At 36.2% G+C, this 27,796-nt stretch overlaps 1 pseudogene; it reads right to left on the bottom strand.

Annotated features, from left to right (window-relative positions):
• Positions 1 to 336: 336 nt before the first annotated feature.
• Positions 337 to 27,712, bottom strand: LOC118498399 (annotated as a pseudogene).
• Between the last annotated feature and the right edge of the window lie 84 nt (positions 27,713 to 27,796).

The following is a 27,796-nucleotide window of genomic DNA, read 5'->3' as shown; positions in this document are numbered from 1 at the left end:
AAACAAATATGTATGTCATCTTAACTTTCCACTTATTGACACATCATATTACTTTGGAGAAGATAAAGGATTTATCTTCAGCACAAAGCCATTATTGCCATAATATTTCACAAGTGAATTGTCAATTTCCTCCATTATCATAAAATCCAAATTATCCCTGATGATCACCCGAGTCAGAAGTAAAGACAGAATAAAAGGCACCATATTAAAGGAAAATTTAAAACGATTCATCATTGTCCCAGTTTGTTCTTTTTAATATAAACAACTTTTGATAAAATATTGAGAATTATGTCCTTGTAATTTTTGTTTTTAAATAAAATGGACCTTTATTGGGGAGGTACCAAATTAGTTTGTTTGAAGAAATGGTACAAATGAGAGACATAAGTGGATGATTTGGTACAAGTAATAGCAAAGGTGAAGGTGACTCCAACTAGCACACACTGCCTTGGTGACCAGGGAAGTCAATCCTGTGGCGGTGGGAAGGCAGCCTAAGGCTGAGCTGTCTGTACCATGTCCCTGAGCGTGCTTGTCAAAGAGACACTCTGTAGTGCCAGATCCAGGGGTCCCCGATCTGCGCAAGTTGGTTACATGGTCACCCAATTCTTTGATAGGTTGCAACTGCTCATTCAGGTAGTGAGCTCAATGAAGTCACACGAATGAGGGTTATTTTTTTCTGCGGCCAGTTTGTGCAAGTCCAGTAGTGACTGATTCACACTTTTCTTCCAAGTGTAATGCACACTCCATGGCATTCAGCCCATTCTCCCAGTTATCATGGTCTGGTTTCTTGATATCCTGGAGGAAGATTTGTTCCCCTCATTGGTTCTGCAGTTTCATCAGTTTCTCAGCATGTTCCCTCTCCTCATAAGATTGGTGAATAAATATTTGGCAAAGTTCTTCAAAGCCACATGATCACGGTCAAAGTAGCAAGACATGGACAGGTAGACAAAGGAATCTAGGGCTCCAGGTCGATCTAGCGGTTGATGGTGGCCTCCGAGTCCTGGTGGTAGTTCTAGCGCACCTGTGAAGGAGACACGGTCGTCAAGGAAGGAGATGCTGGGATCTTGGTAGGGGCCTTTGGGTGGTCCGAGGGTGCTCTGAGGAGGTGGCAAAGGGCTGAATCTGAGCAGCCAGCTGGGATAAAGGACAAGAGCTGGTTCCATCCAAGTACTGCTAAAGGAGGAAACCACAGCAACTCTCAAAGACTATAGAAATGGGCCTTTAATATCTTAAGATTTCATATCCCTAAAAACCTTTCCTCCCCAAATATTTACATTTATTTTCTGTTCAATGCATATTTTGTTCTGATACATAAAAAGTATTGTTACATAGTAAGAGCTAACATTACTGAATCCCTATAATGTGCCAGGCACTGTTCTAATTGCTTTGTATCCCAGGTGGCAAACAAAAGGCCCGTGGGCCAAATCCAGCCCTCCACCTTGTTTTACCCACCTGGCACCTTGTTTCTACCTGGCAGCAGCATCAAGCTCCTTGCCCCTAGTTAAGGAGTAGTTACATGTATACAGTCCTCAAATTACATTTGGCCCTTTGAAGGCAACTGCAAGGTCAATGTGGCCCCCAGTGAAAATGAGTTTCACACCCCTGCTTTATATAGTAATACTAACAATAATATTAGTAGATTAATAGTGTCAGATAACATTTAACAAGTGCTTACTATATGTCAAGTATTATTCTAAGTCAGCAATTTTCAACTGATGTGTCACAAGAGTTTTTAAAACATGCAATACCTGACTGTTTATTCAGGAGGACTGACCTCTTTTTCCCTTAAATTGTCAAATTAAAAAAAGACAACAGCCAACACAGCAATAGCCACCCAGTGTGAATGAATCAAAAAGACACCTATTTTTTGTCAGATTGGCAATAAGTATATTTTTTGGTGTGCTACAGAATTTCAGTTATTAGTTTATATGTGCCATGACATGAAAAACATTGAAAATAGCTATTCTAAGTGCTTGCATTCATTTAATTCCAACAACCCTATCACCATAATAATTATAATTTTACAGATGAGGATATTGAAACACATCAAGATTAAGTAACTTATGACAACAAAAACATGAATAACAACAAAAAAGACAGTTAAACTTGACTTCATCAAATTTTTTTAAAAATCTGTTCTTCAAAGGACACCATCAAGAAAGTAAAAAGATGGCCTACAATATGAAAGAAGCTATTTGCAAATCATATATATGATAAAAGACTTTTATCTTGAATATATAAAGAACACAATTCAATAATAAAAGACAACTGAATTAAAAAATGGGGAAGGGTCTTGAATAGACATTTCTCAAAAGAGAATATAAAAATGACATTCATCACAGAAATGCAAATCAAAACTAGAGTGAAACACTACTTAACACCCACTAGAATGGCTAGAACCAAAAAGTCAGATAAAAAAACAAGTATTGACGAGGATGTAGAAAAATTAAAACCCCGAGACAGCTTTGGAGTACCATGTAAAACAGTGCAGTCACTTTGGAAAACAGTCTGGCAGTTTCTCAAATAATTAAATACAGAGTTACTATATGACCAAGCACTTCTATTCCTGGATACACACCCAAAAGAAATGAAAGCATATGCCCACACAAAAACTTGTGCACAGGTGTTTACAGCAATGTTACTCACAATAGTCACAAGATGGAAACCACCAAAATGCTCATCCACTAACAGATAAATAAAATCTATAGATACATCTATGCAATGGAATATTATTCTATCATAAAAAATAAAGTTCTTATTCATGCTCAAACATGAATGACTCTTAAAAGTATTAAAATGAAAGAAGCCAATCACAAAAGACCATATATAATATGATGCCATTCATATGAAATATCCAGAACAGGGAAATCAACAGAGAAAAAAAGTAGATTAGTGGTTACTTAAGGCTGTGGGAAAGTTGGTGGAGGGTAGTGGGATGATAGCTAATGGGCATGGGAGTTTCTTTTTGTGGCAAAAAAAATGTTCTAAAATTGACTGCAGTAATGGTGGCACATACCTGTGAATTGAATTGTGAACTTTAAATGGCTGGATTGTACAGTATGAATATTTCAAAAAAGTTTTTTTTTTTAAGATTAACTAACTTGTTCAGGATTTCACAGCTGGTAACTGACAAAACTGGAATTCAAACTCAGGTGGCTGGGCCTCTGAGTTCAAACTTTTTAACCACTATACCCTTAGACTCTCATGCATTTTCTTCTGCTTAATCTTTACAAAAACCCACAGAGGTGACTACTGTTATTAAATGTCTGTTATAAATAAATGATAAATGAATATATAGACATGGTCTCTGCCTTCAGGGAACTTTTCATTTAGCATCGAAGAGACATGCATTGGAAAAAAAACTAAGTATAATACAAGGCAAAATAAAATGAAATTTTAAATAAAGGTATGTAATGTTGCTGTAAGTGCAGAGATCACAGAAGCATGTGTTTTATAATACTGTTGGAGAACATTAAAAAATCTTAGTTCATAAGCACTACCACTTTGAAGTGACCAAAAGGACTTAGAATAGCATTTTTAGAAACTACTCAAAAACCTTCACTGCTTTCTTTCTATCTAACCCACCCATCGTCACTTTGTCCACAGAATGAAATTCAAAATTCCTATCAATGGTACTTAGGATTTGTCAGCATCTGGCTTTAAATGAACCTCCTAGGTTCATCAATGACTGCACACTAGCACACACCCTATGTTCTAACCATGTATTGTCAGGCCTCATCCCTTCCATGACTGTGTTATGGAATGCCCATTTCTCTCTTCTTTTTTTTTATTAAAAAGGCACTCTTTTTTAATATTTTATTTATTTATTTTTAGAGAGAGGGGAAGGGAAGGAGAAAGACAGGGAGACAAATATCAATGTGTGGTTGCTTCTCACATACCCCCTACTGGGGACCTGGCCTGCAACCTAGGCATGTGCCCTGGCTGGGAATCAAACTGGTGACCCTTCAGTTTGCAGGCTGGCACTCAATCCACCAACTAGGGCAAAAAGGCACTCTTCACGGCTTAAATGAAGTTTCACCCTATCCTCAAAGCTTGGTTTTAATCATTCCTTCCCCTGTACACTATATCAGCTCTTTGTACTACTATAAAACTTATTTCAACTTGTTTCATTCCATCTTGCATTATACTTAGTTTTTATGCAAGCAGTTCTTCTCTGACCCTCCTATATTACATGCTCCCTAATGGCAGAGACCAAGTCTCATATTCACTCATCATGTCTAGTACTTTAAGCATCATAAATGTTTGATGATTAAATGCCTGCCAGTTCTCAATGGCAATTATACAATTGTTTCCTCTGTTTCATCTGTTCTTATTTAGATGTTGTGTCATGAGCCTGTTATCGATTTTATTATAATCTCTCACTTTGGAACAATTAGCTTATATATGGACTATGATGCCTCTACAGTGAGTGTCTTGAGGACTCTGAGTCTGTATTCAGTCTCTGTGTCTCTAATTCTGTGTCTGGTACACATGAGGCCTATCATAAAGTATTATTGAATGATCAAACAAGAAGAAACATCTAGATTTCTCCTAGTGACAAAAAACACGCACATGTTACTATTATAGCTATCACATCTGAACAATATAATGGATGTAGCATGCACTCATAACTTAAAAGTTGCACAAGTAAAGATCAGTACTTAACAGTGCAAATATTGGTTTGCCACCCTCATTTCCCTTAAATTGTGCTGTCAATCTTTAGTTTCAGGACATTTGTTATCATAGTTGTTTCTTAAATAACTCAAGAGCCTGTTTATAAAAGGGAATTAACATAAAAACACATTTAAATGTGTGTCATGTCAGAAAATAGTGTCACTATGAATGCTATAATTAAGGCTAAAAAGGCAGCTAGACTATAAGCCCATAATTTTAAGGCTTTTATTTCTCACAAAACGATTTATGAAAGTAAAAGTTTTCATGGCTGTTCTCAGCTTAACTGTTCATTTACTTTAGAAGGTTTTGGGGAAATGTGTTATTCTTTGTAGTGAATTTAGCTTAAAATATATATTCTAGGTGCTCAGAAATTATTTATGTACTTTTCCCACTGCTAAATGATTCAAAATAATTTTTTAAATGTCAAGCTTGTCATGTGTGCAGTACTGAATGGTGACATGTGACATTTCCATAATCAAGTGAGTTTGATTTTCAAAATTTAAAAAAAATATTTGTAGGAATTTTAAATAGCATATTTAAAATAGTATGAATTATAAAGTTTTGTTTGTCTACAAAAGAGACAAGTCTGAGGTTTGCTCTATTCTCTGAAGCTACAGACATTAAAGATTCTGGTACTCAGAGAGATAGCGGGAGAGAGGGGAAATCAATTCTTTTTTTTTTAAGGAAATGTGCTGTTTTGAAACTTTTCTGGTTGGTGTCCCAAGAACATTTGCATGACAGAAACATTAATCTCCTTTTGAGGAGTCAGGAAGAAGAGATAATACTCTATCTCAGTAATTAATCCATTTTAGTCTCATTTATTAATTATTGTTATTGTTGGTGTTAAAAAACCTGACATGAGACCTACCTCCTTAAAGTTTTAAGTGTACCATATAGTATTATTAACTGAAAGTACAATGTTGTACAGTGTGTCTCTAGAATTTTTTGTGTGTGTATGACTGACACTTTATACCCTTTAAAAGAAACTCCCCATTTCCTCCTCTCCCCAGTTGCTGACAACCACCATTTTACCCTCTGCTTTGAGGAGTTTGACTACTTAAGATGCCTCACATAATGGAATCATGCAGCATTTGTTCCTCTGCAACTGGCTTATTTCACTGAACGTAATATTCTCAAGCTTCATGCATGTTGTAGGACATGGCAGGATTTCCTCCCTTTTTAAGACTGAATAATATTTCACTGTACGTATGTACCACATTTCTTTATGTCTTCATCCATTGGTGGACATTTAGATGGTTTCAAACTCTTTGCTATTGTGAATAATAATGCAATGAATATGAGAGTGCAAATATCTCAAGATCCCAATTTCAGCTTTCTTTGAATATCCAGAAATGGGATTGCTAGATAACAGCAATTTTATTATTTTATCTAAGAACCTTCCAAAATCTTCCTGTAGCTGTATTATGTTCCTTTCTTTAAGTTTCCAAAATGCAGTCATTTTAAATAAAGATATCTTTAGGAGTAATAAAGTACATTTTATTCAGTCATGTATCTATTTCAAAAAGAGATGATTTCAGTAACCAAACAAGATGTTCAGCAGCTACTGTAATAGAAATAATTTGACATGTTTCTTTATCCATTTTCTGGTCTTCTGTCTACAAATGGGGAAAAAAACCTGAATTCAGTATTTCTCAGAAATTATACATCATTACAGATTTATAAATAAATATCCAACTTCTTTGTTAACAGAGCTAATCAGCTTCTCCTTTTGATTTTTATTATAAGTAATTAGCTCATAGAATAATTTTGCCTCCATTATTGAAAAGAACAGAATTTGTGTTCCAAATGAAAGATAAGTGTTCCACCATTTAAAAGTGTATGGTCATGATTAACAATCTGTTTCTGATGTACAATACTTATCTGTATGTCTTATTATCAAAACATAAAATATAACATTTTTAAGATTTTATTTACTTATTTTTAGAGAGGGGGGAAGAGAGAAAGAGAGGGAGAGAAACACCAATGTGCCAGAAAAATATTGATCAGCTGCCTCCCATGTGCCCCAACTGGGGAACCTGGCCCACAACCCAGGCACATGCCCTGACTGGGAATTGAACCAGCAACCTTTCAGTTTGCAGGCTCTCACTCAATCCACTGAGACACACCAGCCAGGGCAAAATAAAATATTTTTATGGTGAATTTTAAAACATGTATTTTATGTTTTAAACTACAAAATCTGCTTTGATGTCGTTTCACTGGCACACCACATCACCTCTAACTGTGGGCTGCTATAAAGTAGTTCTCCTTTTTTTCAAACCTAAATTTCCAGTATCTTATTTTTTTTTTTGCTTAAACAAAGTGTGAATGCTTCCAAACTTCCCATTTCTTTAGTATGTCAAGCAAAATAACAGACCAAGGAAATCTTTTATTTCAAAAAGAAATATTTCTCTGTTAAAGATTCTGTGTGCTTTGGCAATGCTTCTCATGGTGAAAACAAAGGCTATCAGTGGTAATCCATTAATTTAGTGCCTATTCTGCTTTTATTACTCAGGTAATTCAGGTAGCAATAACGAGAGGTTATCCCAATATGAGCCTATTGAACCTACTTAAGTAATTGACATGACAGTCAAAAATTGTCTTGATTATGGTATTACAGTTGTACCATTTTTCTCCCCTTTATCCCCCTCTTCCTGGTACCCCCATTCCCTCCAGCATTCTCCCCACTTTGTTCATGTCCATGGGTCATGCATATAAGTTCTTTGGATTCTCTATTTCCTATACTATTCTTCATCTCCCCCTGTCTATTTTGTACCTACCATTTATGCTTATTTCCTGCACCTTTTCCTCCATTTTTCCTCTTACGCCTCCCCGCTGATAATCTTCCATGTAATCTCCATTTCTGTGATTCTGTTCCTGTTCTAGTTGTTTGCCTAGTTTGATTTTTTTAAGATTTTATTTTATTTATTTTTAGAGAGGGAAGGGAAGGAGAAAGAGAGAGAGAGAGAGAGAGACAGAGAGAGAGAGAGAGAGAGAGAGAGAGAGAGAGAGAGAGAGAGAGAGAGAGAGAGAGGGAGAGAGAGAGAGAGAGAGAGAGGGAGAGAGGGAGAGAGAGGGAGAGAGGGAGAGAAACATCAATGTGCACTTGCTGGGGGCCGTGGCCTGCAACCCAGGCATGTGCCCTGACTGGGAATCGAACCTGTGACACTTTGGTTTGCAGCCTGTGCTCAATCCACTGAGCTATGCCAGCCAGGCACTGATTTGGTTTTTTTATGTTCAGTTGTTGACAGTTGCAAGTTTGTTGTCATTTTACTGTACATGTTTTTTATCTTCTTTTTCTTAAATAAGTCCTTTTAACATTTCATATAATAAGGGCTTGGTGATGATGAACTCCACTCATCATTTTCATTCTTCCAACAACACAAGCAGATTTAATTCTTCTTAATTTAAGCAATCAATAAATATTGAGGACCTACTCTGTACACTATGTCTACTGGTCATACATACACAAACAGCAATCTCAGCTGTCAATGAACTTGAGCTTTAGAAAATGATAAAGAGCAAATGTCTAAACAGCTGCAATATAAGGCAAAGCATACTAGCTACCATTTGAGTGTTACTGAGTATTAGAAGAGCTCACAGAGGAAAGAGAGGGTAACTTACTGAGGCATCCACAGACATTTTATAATTTGGGTAACTTTAAGAATAAGCCATATCCGGTTATAATTATATTTATATACTGTATGAAACAAAGAAATATTTAATGCTTGTTTCCCTAAGTAGAGTTTAAATTTCATGACAACCATGACTTGTACCTAACACAATTCCTACAACACAGTAGGCCTTCAGTAATTGTTAAATAAATAATATGAGTTTAAAGGGCAAATAATAATTTTAAAGTAATATGATACATTCTAGAAACACTAGAAGGAATTAATGAAGCTTTACAAAATTATTGCAGGAAACTTTCTTTAACAAAAAAACATAAAATAGAAGAAGCAAAAGCTCTAGAACCAGACTGCCTGGGTTTGAATCCTGACTCTCATTTAAAAGCTGTGTATCCATAGAAGAATTATTTAATTTCTCTGTGCCTTGCTTTCCTCAACTGTAAAATGAGAATATTAATGGTACATACCTTATGTCTGCTGCAAGATTAATTAATAATGGTATAACACTTATAACAGAGCCTGTCATATAGTAAGTACTCAATAAATGTCAACTCTTAACATTACTGCTGCTGCTACTACTAACTACTACCCCTATTAATATGCATCATAAACTATCCTTGAGGGCTAAGAATCCAAAGATGGATAACACTGCTCTATATTTTTGCTGGGAAACAGACAAGAAAGTAAATGATTACAACGAATATTACCTGCTGTTTTCTTTTAATCACTGAAGAATAGAATATTTATATTAATCATTTTGACTAATATAATATTGCCATATATGCCATACACAGATCACAAATTGTCAAAGATTTTTGCTCCAATAAACTGTACTTGATGCTAAAAATAAGGCTGCATAGTTTACTTCTTCTTTGACAATTTGAAAGCAAGCCTATATTTTGCAATGTTTCAGGGTCATAATTCAATGACCAATTACCAAGTATGGGAACACCTGTTAAGAGACATTCTGGTTGGCCAAAACTACAGTAAACCAAAATGATATTTATATGAAGATAATCTGTTATAGGAATATATTTAGAGTAAATCTAGTAACTTATTTAAATAAATAACTGTTAAAATGCTAAGTGTGTCTATTCATCTCAGGTATAACTTAAATCTGAAATGAACCAAAACAAAATTGATTTAATAAATTACTATCACATTATTTTACAAAGTCAACTCTAAAAAGGCTTCTGGGAGAAAGAGCTATGACTATTAAATTACCTTTATTGAAATTATCGTAAGTAAATGTAATGATTTGTCAAAAAGCCTTCTATACCTTCTGGTATTCCCTTACTCATTTTAGAAGAAAAAATCAAACACTCTACACAGCATATGCGTGTATACATACGTATGCATATATATTACATAATATGAGTAAAGATGTACATGCTCTTTATGCTTGCTCTTGCTGAGAAACACCTAATATAGCTGCAGTAGACATTATATGTTTACTTAAAATTAATAAATGGAAACCTATTCAATTATTTGACACAAAATTAAGATTCTATTTAGGATTTTAGTTAGCTGAAGACATGAGTATATCTGGTTTCAATTATTCCTTCCAACAAAAGATTTTAGCTATTCATCAGTAGATTTGGTCACAAAGTCCTACCAATATCAGGGAAAAACACTAACTGTTCTTTGTGCTGAAGGAAAGCTAAAAAATATTGGCAGGAAAAAAAAACATATATCAAATTTAGAACATTTCCTTACACCACCAATTTCTCTATTGATTTTTTATGGGAATGGAGTAGCAAGCACTGTGTTGCTTTTTGGATAAGAATATTGAAATAGCCAAAGGAAATGTGGGTTCAGGAGGAAATGAAGTTGTCTGTTTAATAATTCCACTTCATATCCTCGAACCTCTGGATCATTTGTAGGAATGAGATACTTTGATTGGCTGCTACTGTCGGGGATCTTGGGAGCCTGGAACATTACTCCATTGTGTGAGAAAAACAGAGGAAAATATGCCAAAATAGAGAAAATGTTTTAGTGCTAAGATAATCTATCTTTGCAAGTTCAGGCCTTTTCCACAATTCAGCATGGAAATTTACCAACTATATATTTTCATTTATTTCTTAGTTTTTATTTTGAAATAATTTTAGACTTACAGAAAAGTTGCAGAAATACTACATAGTTATATTTAATGCCTTCACTCACCTTGATAACGTCTTACATACCCATACTAAAATTATCAAGATGACAAAATTGACTTTGGTACACTGCTATTAGATAAACTAAATGCTTTGAATTTCACCAGCTTTTCCATTAATGCCATTGTATGTTTATTTTTTTAAGGATTTTAATTACTGCCCTGGCTGGTGTGGGTCAGTGGATTGAGTGTTGGCCTACAAACCAAGGTTGCCTGTTCAATTCCCAGTCAGGGCACATGCCTGGGTTACAGGCCAGGTCCCCAGTAGGGGGTGTGCAAGAGGCTTTGTTTTTTTAGAGAGGGAAGAAGGGAGGGGGAAAGAGAGGGAGAGAAACATCAATGTGTGGTTGCCTCTTACATGCCCTCAACTGGGAACCTGACCCATAACCCAGGCATGTGTCCTGACTAGGAATTAAACAGGCAACCTTTTGGTTTGCAGCACAATATCCAATTCACTGAGCCACACCCATCAGGACCATTAATGCCATTTTTAAATCTGTTTTTTATTTTTTCAAGTTATAATTGTAGTAAAATACACATAATATAAAATTTGCTGTCTTAACCACATTAATGTACACAGTTTAGAGATGTTAAGTACATTCACATTGTGCAACCAATCTCCAGAAACTTTTCATCTTGGAAAACTAAAGCCTCAACACCCATTAAACAACAGCTCCCACAGCCCTCTTCCCCCAGTCCCTGGAAATTAACTTTTTTTTTATTTTTTCTGTTAGTTTGTCTACTCTAGGTGGAATCACAAAGTATTTGTGACTGGCCTATTTCACTAAGTACAGTGTCCTCAAGGTTCATCCATGTGGTAGCATGCAGCAGAATTTCCTTTCTTTTTTTAGAGCTGAATAATATCCCATTGTATGTATAGACCACATTTTGTTTATTCTTTATCCCATCAATTGTCATTTAGGTCACTTCTTCCACCTTTTAGCTATTGCAGAGAATAACATGGGTGTACAAATACCTCTTTGATACTGTTTTCAATTGTTTTAGATATACAGCTCATTGAATTGCTCTATTTTTATTTACTTTTAATGTGAAGTTAAAGCACCTATACAAGAGTGCACAAAATAGAAATGAATTTTGAGAAAAACTGATGTGAATTTTGAGAAAACTCAAATGAATTTTCACAAAGTGAACATCTAGCTCCTACCCAGTCCAAATCATTATCTCAAAGTGCTCTCCAAATCCTACTCCTTCCCAATCACTACCTCTCCATTTTTCTCAGAATTTAAACACTCTCAATTTCTAACCATCACAGTTTGATTTCCATATTTTGGTACTTTTTATAAATTGACTCTAACAATATATGGCTTATCTTTTGTGCCTGGTATGTTTCACTCACCCATATATTTTTAATAGTCACCCATGTGATTGGCTACATGTAGCTATAATTCATTCTTTTTCATTATTATATACTATTTATCATGTGAATATAGCACAATATCTTTATCAATTCAACTTTTGATGGGCATTCTTTCAAGTTTATGGATATTCTGAATAATGCTGTTATGAACATTCTTATATATATTTCTTGATGTAAATATACACATATTTCCTTAGGGTATTTATGTAAAAGTGAAAATTTTGAGTTACTTAAGTATGAACAAATTTCATGTACACTGCCAAACTATTTTCTGAAGACCTTATACCAATTCAAGCACAATCAACAGAGTACTTAGTTGTTCCACATTCTTGCTAATATTGGATATTTTCCATCATTTTCATTTTAGTCCTTCTGTTGTAAAATCTCATGGTGCCTTTAATTTTCATTTTCTTAATTATTAATGAAGAGCACATATTTTATTGGTTATTTGAATGACTTCTTACGTGAAGTGTCAATTTAAATACTCACTTATTTTTTTTCCTTGTATAGGGAGGGGAAAAGTGGGAAAGAAACATTAATGTGAAAGAGAAACATCCATCAGTTGCCTCTCATAAGCACACCTGCAACCCAGGAATGTGCCCAAACTGGGAAATGAACTGGCAACCTTACAGTTTAAGGGATGATGCCCAACTAACTGAGCCACACCAGTCAGGAATCACCTTTCAAAAAAAGAAAAAGAAAAAGAATTTATTAGGAAATCGAGGGCTGCATCTGCCTTCAGACATGGCTGGAACTAGGAATCAAGTGAATACATCAGAGCTTTTTGTGCTCATTTTTACTGAGTTGGCCAAAAATTCCATTTAGTTTTTTCCATAAAATAAAAGACACATTTTTCATTTTCACCAATAACTTTACTGATTTAGATATTTTGAGATGTCAGCTATCTCCCACTGTTGGCTTCTAGTGGGTAGAGGCCAGGATGCTGCTAAACATTTTCTGATGTGTAAGACAGTCCCACAGCAAAGAATTATTTGCCCAAAATGTCAGTAGTACCAAGAAACTTTGCAGACCACTTTTGAGATATTCAATCAGTCAGAGCACCTTCTCCATACACTGCACAAATCCTTCTTTACATTTCAGTTGTGTGTTTACCTTTCTTTTTTTTTAAATGTACCATTTTTAAAGATTTTATTTATTTATTTTTAGAGAGAAGGGAAGGCGGGATAGAGAGAGAGGGAGAGAAACATCAATGTATGGTTGCCTCTCACACATCCCCAACTGAGGATCTGGCCCACAGCCCCGGCCTTTGCCCTGACTGGGAATCTAACCAGCAACCCTTTGGTTTGCAGGCTGGCACTCAAACCACTGAGCCACACCAACTAGGGCTGTTTTTACCTTTCTTGAAATAATAAAGCATAATACACCAAAAATACAGTGTATATTTGTCCATCTTCAGGATTAAGATGGCTCCACAAAAATTCACCAGTTTTCATAAGTATTTTTAAATGCATGCTGATATGACAGCTGTCGCAATACAATCTAACAAAATTATTTCAAATGAAGTTAAAGACAACTAAACACTACTGGAGCCATCTTACAGAAAAAAAATCCAAACTTTTTGGCCAACCTAATAGTAATGCTTGCCTCAATTTTCAAGCTTTCTTTTAAAATATATTCATTTTAGGCCACAAATATCCTTCTTAGTGTTGTCTTTTCTGCATTCTACAAGTTTTAGTTTATAATCTCCATAATGGCTTCTTCTTTGGAACATTATTTACTCAGAAATTTCATCTATCAGGTGTTTATAATTCTCACATATGGCAGTTGCACATGCAAGCTTTATTTGGATGACATATTGACAGGTTTGCATTCATATCAGGAAGTCCCTCGTAGCATAATACTGCCCAAAGGTTTTGGTACTGGTACACTGGCTACTGCCCAGAAGGGGGTGAGGGCAAGGGAACTTCAGGGGGAGGAGGAATCATAGCTGGGGCTCTTATGTCTACGTGATGCACCTCAGCAGCACTGAAGGGAGTCTCAGGATCAGAGCTCTGAAGAGCAGCAGTGACCGGGAGTCTTCATAGCCACAGGCTTTATCTTATCTACAGCTAACAGATGTCTTGCAGTTCTACAGGGTATCCAGAGTAGGCAGACTCTAAATGGCTAAAAATCTGTTTATTTGGGGTATGTTTAAAACAACTGGATGAATAAAAAATGGAATTTGGTGCCAGAGGGCATTTGGGCTAAGGGATCTCAGCTTGCTGTGTAGGAATAAACAGCCTAGGGGCCAATATACAGAGGCCACCTTTGGCTCATTTAACAAGTGAAAAAAGGGCATGTGCACTAGTTCAATGTATCATGTTGCCAGGACAGCTCTGCTTTGCTTTTTACCAATGAGCAGCATACTGAAATAGTGTATATGTCACATATATGGGGCTAATTCTTAAAAATTCATTTAACGTCTAGTAGTAATTTCACAATGAATGGTAACAGAGTGGTACATAGCTGGAATACCAAGACCTGGTCTTCCTATATGAAATGTAAGATGTGTGAGGGGAAGGAAACTGGGACCTAGATCATCTAGATTCAATGCTTCGTTTTAAATTTTTTAAAGATTTTGTTTATTTATTTTTAGAGAGAGGGGAACAAATGAAGAATGAGAGGGGAGGGAGGGAAACATCAATGAGTGACAGATACATCTGTCTGCTGCCTCTTGTACACCCCCTGCTGGGGACCTGGCCCTCAACCCAGGCATGTGCCCTGACTGGGAATCCAACCATCAACCTTTCAGTTCACAGGCTGATGCTAAATCCACTGAGTCATTTGGCCAGGCCAGGGCATGATGCTTCATTTTAAAGATGAAGAAGCTGAGTCAGAAAGAGACTAAATGAACTATTTACAATCACAGAGCTATTAGTGACAGAACCACAACTAGAATCTAGGTCTGCTGGTTCTTGGTCTAGTAGTCTTCCTACAATACTATAACCAGCCAAACCTATTAGTCGCATTAATAATTTTATAAATAGCCCTGGCTAGTATAGCTCAATGGACTGAGTGTGAGCCTGCAAACCAGTGTTGCCCTTTGATTCCCAATCAGGGCACATGCCTAGGTTGTGGGCCAGGTCTCCAGTAGGGGGCATATGAGAGACAGCCACTCATTGATGTTTCTCTCCCTCTTTTTCTCCCTCTTTTCCCCTCTCTAAAAATAAATAAATCTTAAAAAAATAATAATTTTATAAATAGGTTCTACCAATTGTTTTGTTCCTACAATATTACATTTATCTGGTTTAGCTACATTCTTCCTTTTGTCTTTATCATACCTTACATTACAATGATGGAAGCAGAGTAAAAGTATAAACAGATATAAAGCCAGGATTAACAACTACCTGTTCATTCCTAAGCTCTTCCTCTCTGTGCTATACAATGGGAATAATGGCAATATAGTTGGTTAGTAGAGATACAGTTAATGCCACATTGCTATGCCGAAATTTTGTCATGACCAGCAATTTTTCTTACTACATCAGTCACATGAAAGTGTTATTTGAAAAGAGCAGCAGTGAACAGTTCTATCAATTTCAATTCCTTCTTAGCAATGGGTGGTCATTCCATTAGTTGTTTTTATGAGTACAAACAAGTCTCTGCTTGCTCCCTAACAACTCTAACCTCACAAGAAAGAGAGTGTGTATATGAGATAGGAGGGATACACATAACAGGCTTGATGCTGTGCTCACTATTGTTCTGTGTTTAAGACAAGGTATAGTAACAAAGAGCATTTACCATGCACTCCTATCACTAACTCTTGTGTCTTTTAAGTATGTCAGTCTTTGTAGACATGGGTTTATTTAATTACCATCTTAGGTTATGAAATGAGGTCAGAAATGCTTACAAGATGCTTCGATGTTCTTTTTAAGTTTAGGCACATTTTCCTCTTCAAATGATATGAGTGACATCTTTAAAGCTGATTTTGGCTCCTCAAATTAAAAAAAAAGCTGAGTATACAGTAAGCACAAAATTTACATTTATATGCAGACATGAGAAAAGAGAATCTGCTGTGAAATGTGAATATTTCAGAAATATTTGGAATATGCATATTTCAAAGTAAGTTATGCTGATAACCTGTCAATCTTGGAACATAAATCATATGTAACTAAAGCACTTCACCTGAGCCATGTTAATTTTATAGAATAAGATGTTCTCTTCTTAGTTTATTAGTCCTCCTTTATTGCTTTTAGTACAAAGCGTTCCACAAGAAAAATAACACTGATGACCAGACAACTGCATTTCATAAGTGTCTCTGGCATTAATCAGTGTGCTTGAATCCAAGGAGCTATTATTTTAGCCACATTTAAATCCTGATTGCATTTTATTCTGCCTTGGCAATGCTCACAATGTGATATTCATTAGAATGTATTTTAAGCTTTCACATGCTGGCATGGCCATTATTTGTATCCTGCACTGTGAGCAGTAAATCATGTGGAAGATGCCTAGATGCAGAGTTCCAGGCTCCAAAATGTGCCTTCTTTTTGTTTTTGTTCTGGTTTTAGTATTTCTCAAGGACCAAAAGTGGGGTTAGAATACAACTATCTCTGGAAACTAAGCGCATTAACTGGAAAATCTCAGATCCCTCGTATTTTCTAATAAATTTTAAGATGCCTGCTCAGTTCCCCCAGTACTGTCCCTTTGGTGAGGAAACATAACGTAGACCGGGTATATCCAGGTATCTTGGTCCATGTCAGAACTCTGCAGAATTACTTCAAATGCTTTGGGGAGTTGGGGCAAATGTGAAAGGGTCTAATGTCCTAAACCTCTTTTTCTGTCACCTGTACATTTGTGTCCTCACTCTGAAAGGTCTTTTCACTCACCTCAGAAAGAACTTCGAGCCCTCACACTTGTTATATTTCACTTAGCAGTGTGAGGTTCTAAGAAGCCATTTATGATGAGTTTTGCAGTAATCGTGAGTTAGGTGGAGTTTGGCATCCAGACCTGAATTTCCATAGCATTCACCCTTTTATTCTGCTTCTCATTCAGAGCTTATTTATATCACATTCTATAGGGACAGTTTCACAGAATGTTGAAAGTCACGGGATTCTGAAGCAGGTAGACTTGAGTTCGAATCCCCAGCTCCCCACCTTAACAAGCTTATGATCTAAGGCAGTGGCACTGAACAGGAGGTAATTTTATACCCTGCCTCCCACCCCTAAGCCCCAACATTTGGCAATGTCTTAGAGACATTTTTGGCTATTTTAGCTGGTGAGTGCAATAAGTAGCTACAGGGGAGAAACTAAGGATGCTGTTAAACATCCTATAATGCACAGGATAGCCCCCTAAAACTAAGAACTGTCCGGCCTATGTCAATAATGCTCATGTTGAGAAACTCTGATATAAGGCAAATGATTTACACTTTCTGAGCTTTCTCATATTTAAAATGGGAATAATATAATCAACTCTCAATTATATGGGTCAAACTGACTATTTGGTCATTAACTTTGATGAGGGGGAGGAGGATTGCCAATTTTGCCTCTGGAAGTGTAGGAGGCAAAGAGCCCTGCGGTTGAAGCTGCGCCAGAGGCTGGGAGCCAAACTCCATTTGCTAGGACTCTCCACCTTATACCAGCCCCCAGTTTAATCACATAGATCTAAGTATGGTTTAACGTCAAAGAACAAGAGAGTAGTTTCCTGTTAACCTTAGTTGCTGCATTCTTAGTTCTTCTGGAGATAGTACCCCCTCCTCCACATTGTATTTCCTATTAGTGACTCTAACAGCTAGAATTTCAGACCCAAATAGGAAGGAACACCACGACCTGCTTTACAAGAGACAACTTTCTTCCAGCTGAGCCTTCTAGTATCTCACAAAGCAAACCACAGAGTCAGCTAGCTCTTCTGAAACAGAATGAACCTGTCGGCAAGCACATACGGCATTTATAATACCTACCACTTATACTGTATAGCACTCTATATAAGGCATACTAAGTGCTTTACCTTATTCACTCATTTTAATCCTCACACAAAATCTATGAGGTAACTACTACTACCTTCTTTTTACAGATGAAAAAATTTGGGCACTGAGAGGCTACATAACTTGCCTGAGTTTACACAGCCGACAAAGGAGAAGGGCCACATACAAGCCCGGGATATCTGGCTCCAGAGACTCCAGAGTTGCTGTGCTATGAATCACTATACAAATCTGAGTCTCAAATAAGGAATACAGAAGAGACTTGGAATAAAATGATCTGTATTCCAAAGGAAAAGTCTTGCTAGAAAGGCAATTGAAGTTTTATGAATTGGGTGGGAAGAAAGGTGCACTTCAAATGCTTAAAAGCACATCAGATTTTAAAGTGGAAGATAATGCAGCATGGGCTTTGAAATCAGAGAGCCTGGGCCTAAATCCAGGTTTCCTAGATAAAAGAATCTAATGACCTTGGGCAGATTGCTCTAGTCTCTGATCCTCACTTCTTTTTGAAGGCCAAATTAACAAAATTTGTCAAATACCCTAAACAAGGCTCGGTAGGCACTTTATAAATGGTCAGATGCATCCTTGCCCAAAGGAGACTAAACAAATGTTCTCCTTGGACTGCCATAATCTACAAAGAACTGTAACCTAGATCACACAGAGGAGATGGTGGCTTAGACAATATGGAGTGCTGTAAATCCTCGCTGTGCTTAGACTGGCAGTCCTACTACCATCATCAGAAATTCTACCTTAGAATAGTCACATATTATTAGTAGATCAGAAAAGTAATTTAGTGACCATCAAATGAAAATTTTACACAAACAAGTTTAATAAATAAATACATTTAGAACACCCAGCAATGAAGGTAAATACTGTATTGTGAAATATTTGTTTTGGCATTATATATACACATATGAGTATATACATATACATATATATGTACATACTTGTGTGTGTGTGTGTGTGTGTGTGTGTGTGTAAGCATTAAGGTAAAATACATTTCTTTCATGCCTAACAAGAAAATTTAAAAGGACTACATTAGAGTTTGGGATTTGATTTCATTTTTGGCAGTTAGGATGGGTTCACAATGTGCCATTCATTATTTCTCACAAAAAGTCTCCCTTGTGATCGGGCTACAGAATTATATGAGGTGACTAGCTAACACTGGAGTAGTGTAATCTGTGACCATGAAAATACAATGTGTTTCAGTAAAGAGGATCATATAATTGTTTTTTGGTTTCCTACTGCCTATCACAGAACTGTGACTAGAGTAAGCAGTCAATAAATAACAGTTGATTTGATTTCACAAAGCAATGAAATAATAAGTGAAACACCATCTTGATGCTTTAAGAACCATGTTTTAAAACAGCCAACAGAAAAAAGAAATTGTGCTTGCTCAACAAAATTTGGGGAAAAGAAAACTTAATTTTAACTTTCATTTTCTCTTATGTAAAGATCAATAATTGATAGACGAAGGATACACCCCAAAACAGTGTCTCTTAATATCATATTTTTGCCAAATTTGAACAGGATAGAGAAATGTGAGCCAGATGACACTAAAGTTAAGAATATATGTAACTATTTGAATAATTAAAGCAAAGGTTGTAATTTAACAGACTATCTAAAATGGAATAATGTTAACCTAAATGGAGATCTCCAACAACATGAGAAAGAAGCTCTCTGGTCTCTGGCCTGTTTAATAACTTAAACAATGAATTCTCTGAAAATATGACTCCTATATCTAGCAAACTTATAGATGTCACAAATCTGGGTAAAAGAGAAACTGCTTTCAGTGAAAACATCAGGATCTCTAGGGATTATCACAGGTTTGGCAAATGACAGGTAAAATCTAACAAGATGAATTGTTACAGTGATAAGTATAAAGTCCTGGATTTGGATTCAAAAGACAACCATACAAGTGCAGCATGGGAAAACCTTGGCCTAGCAACAATACAGATTTTAAAACATAAAAAAGAAAGAAAAGAAAAAAACTTAGACATTTCTGTTTAAAATGAATACAAAATGAATCAGCCTTCAAAAAAAGGATTACAATTTCAGTGATGTTAACACAGGCATAGTATATTAAAGAAGTATCTTAGATATAGTAATATAAGAGTAAGTCTCTGATTATATACCAGATAGTTATACTATTATCTGAACAAACAATCTTGCTCAGACCACACCTGAGTATGACGTTCAGTTCCATGAGCCACAACTTAAAAATTTATTTACATGAAAGCAGTCAAACTGATAAGAGGACTTGAAACTATTTTATATGAAGAATAGGTAAAGGAACTAGCAATGTTTAATCTGAAAAAGAGAAGCCCACCAAAGATATTCAATTATCTTAGGAAACTCCTAAAAGAAGAAATTGGGAACTGTTGGATAAAAGTTACATTTCATCTTGGTACAAAGAAAAACTGCTGCCTTTGGAGATTATAAATTCCTGGGCAGAATGAGGATATGTTTACTTGGAAACCAAGCAATCACTTTGAGAAATGTTGCAAACAGGAATAAAGAATGTTCTGAGGTCCAATGACCTTTAAGGTCCTTTCCAATTTCCAAAGTACATAATTTAAAAAATAAACACTATATATGTTCAACTTAATTTTGTATAGCCTTTGGACTGCTCCTAAACAACAACAATAATGAAAGACAGAATATTAAAACACCACAGGATTACAAATCTACATTAAACCTTTTATGTGATACATATGGAAATATCTAGGAGATACTGTGGCTTAATTTCCAGACCACCACAATAAGGCGAAACTCACAATGAAGCAAGTCTTAATCCTTTTGCTAGTGAAGAGTTTTGCCTTCAACTTGTAAAAAAAAAAAAGAAAAAGAAAGAAAGAAAAAGAAAACCAAACAGGCAACATCTGTGAAGCCCAATAAGGCAAAACACATTAAAACGAGGTGTGTCTTAATTAGTTGACACTTCTTTGGCATAAAGCAAACTTGAAACTTGTAGTACATATGTATATTTTGAAGGAATAAGTATAATAAAGCCCATGATAAACTTCAGGTAGTCAGATGAAATTGATGCATCTCTCTGATGCCTAAACGATTAAAAGAAACAAAATTTCACCTGATATTTTCAAAATACCTATATAGTTGCATTCACATATATTTTTTAAAAGCTAAAGGTATGGCAAATTGTTTTTCCACTTTTTATTTTGGTTCTTGCTAAATAAAACCTGAATTCCCAATTGTAGACTGATTTGCTGGCAGCAAATCTGAATTGGCTGCAGACGCCCAGATGTACTATTTGATTGGTAGCTGGCAAAGAGCACTATTAGCTCAAATACTGCCCATTTTGGCAAACTGGTCTTTTTAATTGTAAAGAAAAATACCCTTAGGAACATTCAGATAATAGGCTGTAGATTACTCAATTATTAAAACAACAAAAACAATATGTAAATTCACCAAAAACTTGGATTACTGAAGCATTACTGAATTTTTTATCATTGGTTTACAAATTCCCTACAACAGGTCTTTATTGTCAGTTGTCTGTTTTGACAGGCCACTTGTCAAAACAGAGTGGGGGGTTTTTTGCTCTTTTTTTTTTGAGAAAGAGGAAGGGAGGGATAAAGGGAGGGAGGCAAACATCAATTAGTTGCTTCTCGTACACATGCCCTGACAGGGAACCAAACCTGCAACCTAGGCATGTGCCCTGACCTGGAATCTAATCAGTGACCTTTTGGTGAGTAAGACAAAGCCTAACCAACTGAGCCACACCAGCCAAGGCTCAAAACAGAGTTTTAAAAAACACCCCAAATAAAATAACTAGTTCCACTAACCATGTTATTAATTGTCTTTACATTCTTAACCATGCCTATCACTGCTTCTGGGAAGCAACTATATAGCCACTAAGCAGGAAGGAATCCTTTAATATCTAATAGCATAGTTTGCTATCAAAGCATATCATACCATGCAATCATCATAAAACACAGATACTTAAAATATTAGGTGATCAGCCCTGTCTGGTGTGGCTCAGTGAAATGAGTGCTGGCCTGCAAACCAAAAGGTTGTTGGTTCAATTCCCAGTCAGGGCACATGCCTGGGTTTTGGACCAGGTCCCCAGTTGGGGGAGTGAGAAAGGCAACCACACATTGATGTTTCTCTCCCTCTCTTTCTCCCTCCCTTCCCTTTTCTGTAAAAGTAAATAAATAAAATCTTTTTTAAAATCTTATTTAAAAATATTAGGTGTTCAAATTATAAATTTTATCTACATAAATGAACATATTCATAATGATTTCCCGGAGTAATATGTTTTGTGTAGTGTAAAGCCACAGCTATAAACATCTAAAGTTAATAGAAAATAGTAACAATGAGTGAACACAAACACTTCAGCATATATATTTCTCTTATGTCAGTAATGTTATGCATGTTTGCATTTATTTTTTTAAAGGTAAAAATAAAAGGTAGTCTGATAACATCATATGTTGTTTCTCATGCTATAGAGGAAAAAATATTTTCAAATATCCTTTCAGACATTTTCTCATCATTATTTTTGGGCAGTATTAATTTTATTTTGACCTCATAACATCTCACAGAATGCTACAAGTACCAACAGGGATTAAGAGAAAATAAATGTTATGTGTATTTGCAAAATGCCACAGCAGATAGAGTCATTTATTTACTTGGTCACTTTTTCTGGTCAGAAGCTATGACTTTAAGCTTCAGGAAAAAAATGTCTCTCATCTATTTTACACATGAGAGATCAAACACAATTATAAATAATTTTAATCAAACATAGAGCATACAATGTGTAAATCCAAATTGCAGTCAGAAGAAAAGGTGAGTTACTTACTCCAATCTAGTAATGTATACTATATCTTGATTTTTTTAAAGATTTTATTTATTTATTTTTAGAGAGAGAAGAAGGAAAGGAGAAAGAGAGAGAAACATCAAAGTGTGCTTGCCTCTTGCATACCCCCTGTGGGGGTCCTGGCCTGCAACCCGGGCATGTGCCCTGACTAGGAATTGAACCCACAACCCTTCGGTTCACAGGCTGGCACTCAATCCACTGAGCTGCACCAGCCAGGACTCATATCTTGATTTTTAAAGTGAGGAATATGACAAAAAGTCATTTTGTGAATATATTTTTTCCAAATAACAATATTTTCTTCACATTTTCTTAGCTCAAAACAGCTTCATAAAGCACTAACTTTTTCCCAGGGATAGAATGTGATTAAATGTACATTATTTTCTGCTAGTGTTTTAGCTGGTCATGGAACTCATTCATATGCAGAAATCAAATCAATATGTTCACTTTGCTTTTCTTACAAAAGCAAAAGGATGTCCAATTTGAATCTGCCAAGTTGTCATTTTTTTCAGAGAAACTTCAGAGCCTATCCTTCTCTTTGGGTGTTCTCACAACCAGTCTCCTTACTCATAACAAATCAGGGGGCATGTGGCTTTTTTTTTTTTCAGTTGAGACTTGCTTCTACATGTCTAAATATGGAATTATTCAAGGGTATTATAAACTCCATAAAAAATAGCTGAAGGCCTTAGAAGGCAGTAAGACCTCTGCCTATGTGGTTTTTAAGAATCAGCTTATCATTTCCAAATTCTGTCACTATGTATCTCATAAGAGGTTAGGAGAGGTTTCTGTGTTTTCATAATAAATTTTTAATTCATTCTAAGTTGTTGAATTATTTTTCCAATGAAACCTAGATCAAGTTATTCTGCAATGAAAAACAGTGTTGGGATGCTTGGTTTACTGAATACAGAATATGACTTATACTCAACAAAAAGTAAGGACCCAATGCACACATAAATATTAGTAGGTGGTATTCATAAACTTAGAAAGTTTTATATTTTGATTTTTCAGATCAATAAATTAATTTTAATTTTGATTATATATGTAAAACATGTACATTGTAAAACTTTAAAATAACAACACTTAAAGAGTATCTCTTAAAATCCTTCCACCAGCAATCACAACATTCAGTTTTTATTCACTTTGTCTATATATTCCTATATATCCACATATTTTAAATCTTTGAAAAGAAATTACAGCAGATGAGAAAGAAAACTACATAAAGTGAAAACAGTGTGCTAACAGGAAGTTCTGCTGACTTTAAGCATGAGGAAAATGCTATGAGTGTTGTGAAAGTACTTGCAGTAGGCAGCTTCTGACGTGGCCCCCAATGACCTCTGTCTCCTAAAATTCACAACATTGTGTAATCTCATCTCTTCCATTGTAAGCTTGACCTCATGACTTGCTTCTAACAAATGGAATACACCAGAAGTGATAACATGTCATTATTGTAAATACTATAGTAGGTTACAAAACACTGTGAATTTCATCTTCTGGCACCCTCTCTCTGGTTCTCACTCTTTTGAATGTTTGCTGTGATGAGCAAACTACAGAGGTCCACAAGACAGCCAACCACTAGCAGGGAACTGAGGCCCTCACTCCAAAAACCCTCGAAGAACTGAATCCTGCTGCATTTGTTTTCTGCTGTTGCTATAACAAATTATCGCACTTAGCATTTTAAAAACAACAATGTATTGTCTTACAGTTCTGAAAATCAGAAGTTTGAAATGAATCTCATGGGGCTAAAATCAAGGGATAAGTTGTGCTACACTTCTTTCTGGAGGTTCCAGAGAAAAATCCATTTCCTTGCCTTTTCCCACTTCTAGAGCAGGAGTGTCAAACTCATTTTCACCGGGGGCCACATCAGCCTCGTGGTTGCCTTCAGAGGGCCAAATGTAATGTTAGGACTGTATAAATGTAACTACTCCTTAACAGTTAAGCAAGAGCTCAGCGCTGCTGCCAGGTAGAAACAAGGTGCCGGGCCGGATAAAACAAGGTGGAGGGCCGGATTTGGTCTTGTGTTTGCCACCTGTGCTCTACAGGCTACTCATGTTCCTTGGCTCACATTCCACCCTTTCCATCTTCAAAGGCAACAATGGCTAGCTGAGCCTTTCTCACATCACATCATTCTCACACTGATTACTCTTCTGCCCCCCAATTCCACATTTAATGCCCCTTTGTGATTACATTGGGCTCACCCCGATAATCCAGGATGATCTCCCTATTTTGAGGTCACTGATTTGCAACTTTAATTTCATTTGCAACTTTAATTCCCCATTGCCATGTAACCTGACATATTCACATGTTCCAGAAATTAGGATATAGACTTCTTCAGGGAACATTAGTTTGCCAATAACCACGTAAATGAGTTTAGAACTGGATCTTTCCACGATGGAGCTTTCCTATCAGTCTCTAACCCTGGCAGACACCTTGACTGCAGCCTTGTCAGAGATCCTGAAGCAGAGAATCCAGCTAAGCTAAGCCATATCCAGACTCCTAACACACAGAAATTGTGAGAAAATAAATGCTTTCAACTGCAAGATTCTGGGTAATTTGTTACACAGCAATAGACAAACTAATGCAGTACTTAAAACTAAATTATTGTTTTTATTTTCATATTTTCCCTAGATTTTATTTTGGCATCCATTTAATTAAAAATAAATGTACTCCATTGACTTCAAGTTGTGGAAATTACAGGTTACATTTAAGTTACCCTAACCAATAGCTAAAATGATCAATTATGATAGTGTTTATAATGAAAAGCTCCAATTTTCTACACTCACATAATAATTCTATTACATCAACAATACAAATCACTCTTCTTTTAGCTACAGACTGATCCTCGAAATATGATTACAGTACAGGAAGATTATCACTCACAAGAAGGCATGGTGGACCAGCTACATCATACTGCTTGTAATTATAAATAAATTGTGCATTCAACTGAAATTTTAGCTGCTGGAATCAAATTAATGTGTTGCTAGTTACATTTTTTTTCTCCTTCAGAAATTAAGGATGCTTTCTGTTTATAAAACAAGGAGCACCAAGTGATGAAATTACTATAAACACTAAAAAGTTTATCTTTCAAAGTTTTTAGTATATTTAATGGGTAATATCTGTATCAATTGATCTGTAACTGATTCACTCAATTAGTTAAACCATGGAGATAATGAGTGAAGCTAATTGCCTGAGATAGAACTCAAGACTTTGTGGTTTTTTGGCACTACCTTCTTATCAGACAAATCAACATTTTTAAAAAACCATTATGAATATCAGCAGTTTTGTCTCTCACTAGTAAGAAAGTTTAAAGTGTACATTTTCATATACTTGTATTTTATTTAGTAACTATTCAGAGAGATTGCCAGATTAATGCCAATCCACTGGGTTTCACTGTTACTTCTGAGTAAAGAGAAAAATCATACAAATTGTTTTATAAACTGAGGCCAGTAATGTATTTTCATATATTCCTTCATTTAATCCTCACCACATCCATATTCAACAGGTATTATTATTCTCATTTTATAGATGGGGAAACTGAAGCACAAAAAGGGTAAGCTACTTGCTTAACATCACACAGCTAACAATTGCCAGTGCTAGGATTTGAATACAGTTTGCCTTCTGTACTAGAAAACAGTTCCGAGAGCCTTGATAGTTTTATTTTAAAGTCTGATACCTAAGTAGAAAAGAACTATATTTAGGAGTAACTATATTTAGGAGTCTTATGAGTTGAATTGTGTCCCCTAAAAATTCACATGATGAAATCCTAAACTCCAGTACCTCAGAATGTGAACTTACTTGGAAATAGGGTCATTGCAGATGTACAGGCATATCTGAGAGGTGCTGTGGATTCAGTCCCAGACCATCACAAAACAGCAAATATCGCATTAAAGCGAGTCATAATCACTTTTGCTGGTGAAGGGTGTTGCCTTCAATTAGTTAAAAAAAAAAAACCCAAAACACAAAACCGCAACATCTGTGAAGTGCAATAAAGCCAGGTATGCCTGTAGCTAGTCAAGTTAATGCCTTCAGGGTGGGTCCTAATCCAGCATGATTGGTGTCCTTTTAAAAAGGGAAAATATGGACATAGAGACAGAGATGCACAGAAGAGGGAAGAGATTTGAAGAGGTACTAGTGGAAGATGTCCACCTACAAGCAAAAGAAACAGGCCTGGAACAGATTCTTCCCTCACATCCCAACTCTGCTAACACCTTGATTTTAGACTTCTAGCCTCCAGAACTGCAAGAAAGCAATTTTTTTTTTTTATTTTAGTCCTCATTGGAGGACATGCTTAAAACCCGAATCCCAGACATGTGCCCTGACTGAGAACGAACCCTCAAGTTTTTGGTTTATGGGACGACACTCCAACCAACTGAGCCATACCAGCCAGGAAACAAACTACTTTTTGAAAGCCACACAAAAACAATAGACTGAGCTTTGAGGCGTTACAGAAGTTCATGAAAACTAATTTCATTTAAAATTGAGTAACAGAAAATGATTGAAGAAAAATCTAAAGTTATTATAAAGGAAAAAGACAGTAAGGAGCAGAATGGTGCTCTTGTCTCTGTGTAGGTTTGCCCTGGGAGATTTGGCTGCAGTTTTTGAGAGTTCATAATGCCTAAATGACTCAACTCCTTCAACTTTACCACGCTATCACTTGTACCCACTCTAGTTCTACTTGTTCACCTTAAATTGGTCCACTCTGTTTTCTAAGATATAGTTGTAGAATTTTTTGTTTTGTTTTGGTTTGTAAAGTATTTTAGGGTTTTACTGTTTTCTGATCTGTCATGTAGTAGATCTATTGTTTCTGTATGTCTGCTCCCAGGTCTTGCAGCTGTGATTTGCCCTCAGGCCCTTATATTTAGGGCCCATGAGAATATCTTATCACTCACTTTTTTGTAGATGCTGTCCGTGGATTAATTAATTAATATATTGTAGACGGAGTTCACTCACCAGTTCTGGCTTCACCGGTCTGCCCATGCGCAGCCTGTAGGCGGAAGCCCAGTCCCCGATACCTGGGGAAAGGGGCCCCGGGATTGAAAAGGACCGGGGTTTGCTGATAGGTGGCAGCAGACAGACTCCTTAACGGCACATCTCGGACCAGGGGCCTCTGGATCCGGAGGCACCAAAGTGTTTTTCCTCCCATAGTTTACCTGTCGGCCCCAGTAGACCTCCCGAGATCCCGCGAGATCTGGCTTCCTGACCTACAGACGAGTGGTAACGATGGCAA

This window comes from Phyllostomus discolor, chromosome X, assembly GCF_004126475.2.
Source record: "Phyllostomus discolor isolate MPI-MPIP mPhyDis1 chromosome X, mPhyDis1.pri.v3, whole genome shotgun sequence".
Lineage (NCBI taxonomy): Eukaryota > Metazoa > Chordata > Mammalia > Chiroptera > Phyllostomidae > Phyllostomus > Phyllostomus discolor.
Note: the sequence above shows the minus strand (reverse complement) of the source record. Positions and strands in the feature narration are given on the sequence as shown.